Raw genomic sequence first — 8,871 nt, forward strand, 5'->3', positions numbered from 1 at the left:
AACAGTTCTACAAGTGCATTTTATTAGTTAACAGTATTAAGTGACAACAAATTATTGATTTATGTATTTCATCATTTATTTGGCTCCTCCAAAACAAATAGGTCCACATCTGGAAGGGAGACGAGGCTGTTGCCAGGTGCATGTAAATGGTAACTTAAAAACAGTTTAAAATAAAATATATTAACATCAAGAAATAACAACAACACAGTATCTTGCATCATCAAATTCTTACACATCTCACAAGATAAAACAAGTGCAACTTTTAGCTGAGGATACAGATGTGGAAACTCCAAACATCTGCAGGGGAAATTTGCAGTGTTTCAGCAGCAGCAGATAAATAAACGTGGTAATAAATAATAGGAGATATTTACACACACACGGGCCTTTACACAGTACAGTGAGAAAGAGGGAAAACAATGCGTGTTTTTGTTTTATGTTTGTATTTGGCTGATGTTTTATTTTAAGAGTTATTTAACGCTCTGTAATATGAGTCATTTCAGTTGGTTAATGACTGTGTTAAAGGACACAAAGCTTCAATTTAAAACAAACTGCATATCTCAGTTTTACCAGTAGGAGGCAGTGTGGTGCAGTGTTTCTTTCATGAACTCTCTTTGTTAGTGAACTCGTTGTTTCCTCAGTTTGCTGAGTCATGCTGTACTGAACAGACGCACTGTCGTATTCCTCATCTTTTCTCCTGTTTACACAGGTTTGTGAAGTTTGAAAACATGTCAACATGTGTAAGAATGTGGTTTAACACTAAAAGACAAGCTAAAACATAATTGAAAGGTAGTTAAAGAATGTTTTTGTTAATGTAGCGCCCCCTAGCTTTACCTACTTGATAACAGCTATGGTCGACAACGCTAACATTCAACTAGGTTCGTGAATGGATATCTTTAGTTTCCTGATCAAATAACAAGGACGAATGGACGTGAAGATGAACAATGACAATCTTTATTGCCTCATCGCTACCATGTGGCGATTAAAATGAATATCCCAAAATAAAAATATAAGTGTACAAAATAGAACTCTTCCAATGTACCAAAATACAAAATAAATTCAATAAACAAAGTTCAAATAAAAATGTCCTTTTGTGAAATCCTCCTTAGAGGAGATCCAAGTTATTTCCCTTAGATTCACTTCTCCTTTATGGAAAAGACAGATGTTCTTGAATTGTTGGGTGCACCCTATTTAACACTACCCGGGTAGTTTTATTGTGTTGAGTCTTATCTGTTCCTGAATGAATGGATTGAGTCGATGATCCCGATGTCCACTGAGGGCGGCCCCACGGCTGGCCACACCGTGATTCCGGTCCGTCCACAGTCTATCGTCTCTTGGGTTGGCTCGCCACTGAACCCGAAAGGATTCAGATTCTGGTTCTGAATGGTCCAATCCTAGTCAAAGTAAAACCAATCTACACATATAGTGCAGAAAGAATACATTACTATCTTCTCTATCAGTTCATCATCAGACCTCATAACTTGTATCCATCACTCAAAGTATCTTTTCCAGTATAACCAATTATTCAGGTTATCAAGTACTCCAATCCTTGTGAAATAGATTGACATGCATCTCAACAAAAGTATTTTATTATTATAACAAATTATTAATCATAATTTCCCCTGATGGCAATTATTAGTTTAAATAAACAATGAAGTTGTTCCTTTTTTTCTTAAACAATTTATCTTCTAAACTGCTTTTACATTTAAGTCAGTCCTTTTTCTTTTAAATACCATTTATCTTTTAAACAACATTTAACCTTTTAAACTGCTTTTTCATATAACTCCTTCTTTTTTTAAATATAAAAATTTAATCTATTTACCCTGTTAAAACATGTTAACTATTAACTCTTCATTAAATATAGGCATTTTAACAATAAAAATGAAATAAATCAAACTGCATCTTTATCAAACATCACAGTGAATGAATACTCATTTAACAAAATGATTTAAATACAACATCAATGTGTATAATGCACCTAATGCTGCACCACAATATCACTACTGTGCTGCTATATTATCTAGCTGGAATAGCTGCTGCATTAGCACTCATTAAATAGCATAGGAAATGATAGCTGTTAGCATAGAGGCTAACACTATTAGCGATCTTTTTGAGGACATTACAACTAAATTACAGTGATACAGTCCGTTCCATAATAATGCTAAACATCAGGCATCAGTGCCATAACTCCGATTGGTTTTTAAAGAAAGTGTCTAAACAAGGTATTGTGTGGTCAACTAACTTCCACAAGCTAACATGGAGGATTAGCTTATTAGCAACATAGACTAGGCCTTGCTTACCGGAGCTCACAGCGAGAGGGCCAACAAGACACATGCAGCGCCTCACGTTCACTCTCACACAAGAATCAGTGCCTGTATAAACAACAACCTGTTAATAATCAATATAGGAATATTAATCATGGGTTTATGACTTTTATATCCTATCTACGTACGGGGTATCCTTAGCTTGTGTGGGTGCGGCCGTCAGGTATAACGTCTCAACCGGAAAAGGAAGAAACCATAGAGTGCACACTAACATAAACACAGAGTAGGTGCGCCACCTTCTGTTCGGCGGCAAGACTACACCTCTAACCACACAGATTTATAACCCTATTATTCATGTGGGTTACATTAAGAAGCAGGTACTTTTAATCTGTGTTACGTGCAGGCCAAAATGGCGCTGCTGATCGTAATGTGTTTGTGGTTACTACAAAATAAGAGTCTGGTTTAAGTTATTGATCCAGTACATTTCACTCAGTAATAAATATTGTGTTTCTGGTAAAAATGTAAATGTTTATATTATTAGGTTATAGTCATTGTTAAACATGTTGAATGATAAAAGTATACAAAAGCTTGTAGTTGTTTTAACAAGGAAAAACAGATAAATTTGTTTATTTTTGATATTATTTTAATAGTTTACCTGAGGTATATTTGAACTAAAGGTAAAATAATTAAGGGCTGAAATAAATAAATTCTGTTTAATGGCTGAAAGAAAGTTAATCTATGCAGTTTTACACTGTTCACACTTAGAAATATGGTAATGGTGATTTGTGTACATATGTCTATTGTGTGACTGAAAATGATGTTATACAGAGAAAAGACAGTCAGTAAAAATGAATTCATTTTAAATATTGATGAATAAAAGAGAATATGCTGAGTGAAGCTGCTCTGAACAGACGTACTGTCGTCTTCCTCATGTTTTCTCCTGTTTACACAGGAACTTCATTAGTTTATTTGTCTTCAGTCTGAGACCTTTAACACATGACAGAACTTTACACAATAAAACATGTAATTCTTAAATAGACTTTTATATTTTGTTTAGATAAAATCTAAGTTTAGTTTTTTATTTCTTAATTTTTGAAGGTGAGTACAAACATGACAACAGTATAATGCACATTATAGTAAATAATTTTCCTTTTTAAAAAGCTGCATTTATTACACTTTGACATAATTCAATGAATGTTATTGTTTTTTTTTATTTTCAAGAAGTGATTACATTAATATCTTCTGTTATTATTTTTATTTTATTTTTTACTGTCGGCAAACTGGACATTTCAAAAGGCCAAACCAAGAGCAAATAAAGATACTTGATGGTAGACTACATTAACTGCCACTTTTAATCTTAAAGTACATATTAATACAAGAGCACATCTTAAACAAATATATAACAATTATAATGTAGTTGATAATGGAAAATAAAAAACACATTTTCCTGATATGTTACAGTGAGAAAAACACAGTTGGAGGATGTGGGAACCTCTCACTTACACAGGTATAATAATCTTATTATTATCCTGCTGTGTGTGTGTGTGTGACCCAGGCTTTGTGTTGGTGGATTCTGAAGAGAATTCTTCTTCTTCTAATCGTCAAATCATCTTCTTACAGAACATTCTAAGAACTGTTTACAATCTATTAGAAAAACCTTTTTACTGTGTTTTTCTTTCTAAAAGATGTATGTGTTCTTTGTGGTTATCATGACCTCTGACCTTTGTAGGAAGATGAGATGAGTTATTATTAATGGGTTATATAACTAAGAATATTAATTATGATTATTAATATTACTTCAAATTTGCGGGGTGCCACTCCTTTTAACAGGAGAAATATGTCTAAGTTTTTAGACTAAACTCATCAATGTGAAACCAGGGAAAAGTGAGTTCTACCAGACATCTACACCATCATCACAGCTTTAATGAATCAGAGGAATCAAATATTATGTTTAACCTTTTATTCAAAAGTCAACAATTAACACAGTCAAAATATCAATTGAAATGGGATAATTAAATCATGATAAAATGCATTTCTAGGCTAATAAAAGTGAGGATTATATGTAATAAAGTGAAATCACTAATCTAGAAGGATGCTAATCTACTAAATATTGAATAAAAATGCAGGATACATATTCAATAATAAAATCATAAAATCAAAGAATAAAATAAAGAGAGCTCATAACAAAGAGAGGAGGACGGACAAGGGGGAGACGAACAAACATGAATGAGATGTACTGTGTGTGTAGCATGTTGTTAATGCGTATAAGTTTGTAGTTATGGAAATATGTATGTGATCTATTGTAGATGAAATTGCTGATGAAAGTTCATTCTTGTACCTTGTAGGTGAGGTCAGGCTGGACTTGGAGGTGCTGTTGAAGCAATGTAGCAGGACGTGCCACCGTTGGTTCTGTTTCGGTTCCACAGAGTTTAGCCCCTTCAGCCGATCCGGGCGGTTAGGCCTTCGCAGCTGGCTTCGATAATGGCTCTTGGCTAACCCCAAGGGTCGCGGGCCGGGCTTCCTTACGGCTGTTACGCACGTCACTGGGTGCGGAATTCGTCCGAACCAAGCAGCTGTTGATTACAAATTCTAACTGTTTCAACTAAAAATAAAAATGAAATGAAAGACTGGAAACATGAGGGAAGACGGGTGAGCATGAACGCCCGCGTCCAAAACTATAGTTTCTAGTCGCGCGGCTTTTTTTAAAGGACGTTTGGCGACGCCTTTTGGAGGAGGCGTCTGGGTGGATCCTTCTGTGATCATGTCGGTGATTGGTCAATGTCTCTGCTTTCAGCTTGTGGGTGTGTCTTGGGTGTGTGTAAGTGTAAGACAGAGACAGACAACAAGGGATGATTCTAAACATAAAAGAATGCCTAATAATTAATTCCACATATTTCAAAACATCTTTTCAACATCATATCCTGAAATATCATGTATTACGAAAGAGTTTGATACCACACATGACTGGAAAATATCCTCGAATCACTTTAGGAACTAATTAATGCATTTTGCTTGTAATTATTCATAAACATAAATGTCAAAAATCATGTTATGCCTCCTCTTAACTATATGATCGCAGTAAATACCTCAAACTAACTTTTGTGATGTTTTCTGGTATTTTTAAGCACTTTTAAATGATAAACACTTTAAAATAGCATTCTGTTGTTGTTAAATTACATGACACGAGTGCAGACACATTTGCAATTTCAATTATAGTAGAAATCATTCCAAAAATGTTTTCATTTGTAACTTTTCAGTCCGGCACATGTCCTTTGTTCTCATTTGAGCAGGAGAACTGGGGTTATTCCATTGTCCTGTGTAACCATTGGTTTGGGTTCGGGAGGTGACAATATCTGCAGGGGGTCAAAGGGGTCATTGGGACAGTTCTTTGATGTTACAGCATCCAGAGGTATCTGTTTGAAAAAGGGGGAAGGAGAGGGATGTTCTTCTTTTGATCGTAATGTAGCAGGGAGATGATAACAGGAGACAACTGGTCTGGGATCCTTCTATCCCTTTGTTCGGACAGAAAGGGGAGAAGACCCCCCTTGGGGAATGTTTGCACATCCCAGTAGAAGGCAGACTCTTTGACTCCACGGACTGGTGAAGCCAAATGTTCTAAGTCCAGATCAACTTGGGGTTTAGTTCCCTACATAATCCCCCTGTTGATAAGGTTTCAATGCTTTGAAGCTCTTATCAAAAAGTTCTTTTGAGGAAACAAAAGAGGGAACGAACCTTCAAGTTGAAGAAAACTGGAAACAGGTAAAGGTGTGTTGAGGTCCTCACACACCCTGACGAAAGTTCAGGAGTGACAAAAGTCCAACGTCCTTGTTGGAAATTGGAGGCGTTTCCCCCTGTAGGGTAGGGAAATCACTCTCACCTTGACGTTGAGATGAGCAGCATTGCCAGGAAGTCACTACTGGAGGCAACGCCGGGAGGTTGAAGCTAGAGCCCCGGAGGTTGAAGACTGGAGCCCTGGCGGTTGAAGACTGGAGCCCTGGCGGTTGAAGACTGGAGCCCCTGGAGGTTGAAGACTGGAGCCCCGGAGGTTTGAGGCTGGAGCCCCGGAGGTTGACGCCTGGAGCCCCTGGAGGTTTGAGGCTGGAGCCCCGGGAGGTTGGTGCCCATGGACCATGGAGGTAGGAGTTGGGCGGCCATGGAGTCGATTCTAAGGTGCCGCTTGGCAGTGGGCACCCGTAGATCAGGGAGGCAGACTAGGTGTGTGTACTATATGTTGCTATGTGTCCCTCAACAATGCTCGGTGCGAACATGTAATTTGGGATCAGCAGGATGGGGTAACATAAAAGTGTACACATAACACATAGATAGCGTGGTATCGGTCAGTTACTCCTGGTGCACATCAATAAGACAAAGACAAAGCATGCAGGGTATAAAAGAATCAAATCTAAACACACAAAAGTAAGTCCCTAAGGGAGCTTAAACTAAATGAGAGAAAAAGAAGAGCTTTCTTTTGCTCTAACTAAATTTGGCCTGTGCCTATATAATGAGACGAGTTGGTGGTCTCAGTTACAGGGTGTTAGATATGCTAATGTCTGGGGCCTGATCAATGGGATGCTGATTGGAAGTTTACGGATCAACCAGCACGGTTAAATCCTGACCCTCGGGTGTGTCCTCGGTGGGACCAGATAGCGTAGTGGATTCTAGTTCCTAGGTCTGAGTTTATGTCGTCCTTGAGGTGGTAGATGTTATTGAACGTGACGACTGGTAGGTTAATTAGGAATGCTATCTCTCGGTTCGTAGGGTTTATTCAGCTCGCGGTTGATGGCTTGTCTGTTGATTTTAGTGTTCTGTATAGCTTAATTTGGTTTTCGGTGGACCCATTTGAGCTTTGATTCGGTTTTTGTGCTCGGAATCTTTATTTGGTACACCACTGGAGACAGTTTATCGGTGACCAGGTAGGGTCCTGTTCATTTGGGAAGAAATTTCTTCTATTTATTATTTATTTTTTTCAGTTTGGTGCATGATGATTGGTTTTGCCGGCGGGCGGAGCAACGCTATAATACCAGACGCGGTCTCCCACCTGAAGTTCCTCTTGTGAGGCTTTTTGGTCGTAGTAGGTTTTACGGCCCTTCGCGCTCTCTTTGAGGTGTTTTTGAGCAAACGCGAACGTAGCTCGGAGGTGGTTCTCAAGATCGGTCGTGTATTGGTGGGTGGTGTAAGCGGGTAGCGGTGTTAGCTTGGTTTGGTTTTGACTCCTCTGTGTCTGGCGTCAGGGCATGTCATGGGCATGTGCCAATATCACCCCCCTTTGGTTCTGTGGGACAACGAACGCAAGCGTTTGGGAGTCCGCAGAAACATGGACCAAGGTGCCCTTGACTGTCTGTAATGAGCGACGGACAGCGAACAGATGGCTGGGTGTGGAGGCAAAGTCAGAGGAGACTTTTAACGTCATTGGGTCATTGTCGATGAAAGCGGGTTTTATCGGTGCGATGACCTGCGAAGACGATGGGGCGATGGTTTCGGCAGCCGCACGAGAGCGCGTAATCGAATTCACTGATAACGGGTGGGGCTCAGCGAGCTGGGTGGGGTCAAAGGACCAGGGTGTTCCTGATAGCGCCCTTTCTTTGGCGAGAGCATCGTTGATGTGTTGGTTCTGAAACGCAAGACCATCGGTAGCGAGGGGGTTATTGGTTAACGAGCACAGGGAGGTACTTCTGGTCGTTAGAGTACGGTCTACGGTTTTAGTAGCCGGACGCATTTGGGCCGGAGACCGGCTGGGGGTCTCCTTTAGAGCCCGAGAGTGGTTCAGTTGGTAGCACTGAACTCCGTCGAGTGAGTCATGCTGCAGCGGCAGTGGCTGCCTGACTTGTGCCCAGATTTTCAGGTTTTGAAAGTCGATCAGGGGCTCAAATCGGTTGAGCAGATCGATACCTATGAGAAGAGGAATCTGGTTGTGGTCTGAGACTTAAAACGGGTGCACCAGAGTCAGCTGACCTACGGTGACTTGTACGAGAGCCTTCTTCGTGATAACGGTGGCGTTGTCGCCATAAGGTTCAATGTCAATGTGGCAGTCTTGGAGTATCAACCTTAGGTTGGTCTCCTTGGCTAGGCTGCGCAGCTCATTGAACAGTTGGGCGGACATGAGGGATATGTCTGCTCCAGTGTCGAGTAAGGCTTCATTGGTAAGCACACCTTCAAAAGTGGCTGAAATGTAAAACTTTCTGGCGATTCCTCTTTCGTAGAGGTTGCACAAGAGTTGGTGAATTGGTGGTTCACTTTCAATGGATTGATGTCCATTGGCAAAACGGTGGTTTGGTGCATGTGTTTGCACCAGCAAGACAGCACTAGGCGAATCATCGTCATCTTTTCGTTTTGATTGTTTTGGTTTATCATTGGTTTTGTCATCTATCATTTGTTCGAACATTTTCTTGATGGATGCCATTTCTTTAGTGATTTGGTTAGATAACCTAATTTCTAAACTTTCTATTTCATTAGATTCATCGTCTGATCTTGATCTGTTTGGCTGCTGGTCGTATGACCTTTGATTATTTTTGTGATACCAAGGTTTTGAGTGTTTGTTTCTGAGTGGAGGTGTTCGGCGGTCGTTGTCGTGTCTTTTCCACTGGTCAGAACGGTTGTAATCATACCACGG

General features: G+C 39.7%; 1 long non-coding RNA gene across 1 annotated transcript; it reads right to left on the bottom strand.

Moving 5' to 3' along the window:
• Window positions 1-349: 349 nt before the first annotated feature.
• On the bottom strand, window positions 350-2,495 carry LOC114459239 (uncharacterized). Its single transcript, XR_003673286.1, has 3 exons — window positions 2,450-2,495; window positions 2,298-2,369; window positions 350-1,411 (listed from the first exon to the last, which is right to left on the bottom strand). It is a non-coding gene; the product is annotated as an uncharacterized LOC114459239 (long non-coding RNA).
• Between the last annotated feature and the right edge of the window lie 6,376 nt (window positions 2,496-8,871).

Source organism: Gouania willdenowi, unplaced genomic scaffold (genome assembly GCF_900634775.1).
Source record: "Gouania willdenowi unplaced genomic scaffold, fGouWil2.1 scaffold_275_arrow_ctg1, whole genome shotgun sequence".
Taxonomy (NCBI): domain Eukaryota; kingdom Metazoa; phylum Chordata; class Actinopteri; order Blenniiformes; family Gobiesocidae; genus Gouania; species Gouania willdenowi.